Source organism: Mandrillus leucophaeus, unplaced genomic scaffold, assembly GCF_000951045.1.
Source record: "Mandrillus leucophaeus isolate KB7577 unplaced genomic scaffold, Mleu.le_1.0 Scaffold24, whole genome shotgun sequence".
Classification (NCBI taxonomy): Eukaryota; Metazoa; Chordata; class Mammalia; order Primates; family Cercopithecidae; genus Mandrillus; species Mandrillus leucophaeus.
Genome location: NW_012102476.1, coordinates 275308 through 276949, shown reverse-complemented (window position 1 = coordinate 276949; position 1642 = coordinate 275308).

Here is a 1642-nt window from a genome sequence, read left to right as displayed (position 1 = left end):
TTTTTTTGGCAGGGGGCTGGGGGATCAGGTATAGAAACAGCTTGAGTGGTCTTATGTCCTGGCATTGTGAACTGGCCTCATCACCTGGAACAGCTTTCAGGGGGAAGATCAAGCGTGGGTTGCACAAAACAGCTTTTGAGTGGACTTGATTCAGCCCCTAAATGCTCCTTAAAGTCTTGTCTGCTGGTGTATGAAATGACCTTGCAAAGAAGGTCAGAATATAGGCTGTTATGTGCTAACCTCTCAGAGTGGTTTTTCTCCTGGATTTATAAACAAGACTAAGATGAATCTTATAAAAGGCTTCTTGTTGGTCGTATTAAACAAAAAGGAGCCACGTATAGCCTGTATATAACAGTCTGAAGACTCGGGCCTGGACTTTATAAATTCAGCATCCAGACAGAATTCACTATACACACTAGCCAAGTGGGTTCCTGGTAGGTTACGGGATATATCCCTCTTGGAAACCACTGCCCTGTCATCCCAGGATTCTTTCAAATTATTTTTATTTTTTTTGAGACGGAGTCTCCTCTCACCCAGGCTGGAATGCAGTGCCCCAATCTCGGCTCACTGCAACCTCTGCTTCCTAGGTTCAAGCAATTCTCCTGCCTTGGCCGCCCGAGTAGCTGGGATTACAGGTGTGCACCACCACACTCAGCTCATTTTTGTATTTTTAGTGGAGACGGGGTTGCGCCATGTTGGCCAGGCTGGTCTCGTGAACTCCTGACCTGAAGTGACCGGCCTGTCTCGGCCTCCCAAAGGGTTGGGATTACAGGCAGGAGCCACCACGCCCAGCCTTGAATTATTTTTAAACATCAACTCCTCTAAAGCACCTCCCTGAGTATTCTTTAAGGTGGCTGGGTGGAACGGCCTCTCCGAGAGCCTCACTGTGATTTGCAGAGGGTCTCAGGGTGGGCACTCTGCGAGCACCATGCTGGTCATGAGAAAGCCTCTCAAAGGGGGCTTCCAGGACAGGTCAGCCTACATCGGGCTTTCTTGGAACAGGCAATCCAGTTCTCTAATCTCTTCAATGTTATTATGGCAGTATTCCACAAAACTTGTGCAAAAACAAGAGCTTTGTAAAACTTCCCAGAGAAGTTTGGAATTTTCCAGAAAGCTTTATTCATGGCACAAGGATCCCTTTGGCTCACGAAGGGGCACACAGTCTTGTGTTTGGGTCATCCGTGTGGCCCCAACGCCCGCGCACCTCCTGACCCCGGGCTTGCTCTCGTGTCCTCCCGAGCACGGCGATTCTTACCGTTGCTGGGAAACGCACCGATGCCCATCGTTAAGTCTTACCAAGCTACAAGCACCTTTCCTTAGGGCAGCCACACACCCAGGCCCCACAGGGTCCCACGTACCCCGCATTAGCCTTGAGCCCCCCGAGGCCTCAGACCCCCTTTCCTCCTCAGCGCCTTTCCCGGGGCTACATTTCTCGCGGCTCTTATCTGGGACCTGACGGCTGAATCGTTCCCAGCCGGCCTTGCAGCCCAGAGGCAGCGGCTGATTGCCCAAAACCAGCGGACACACACACACCAGAGCATACAATCCGCGCAGGCGCACTAGGGCTATACCGACTAGACGCCTAGAACCGCGAAAGCGCACAGCAGCCTGCCTTAAGGGCCTGCCCTCACGCATGCGCCAA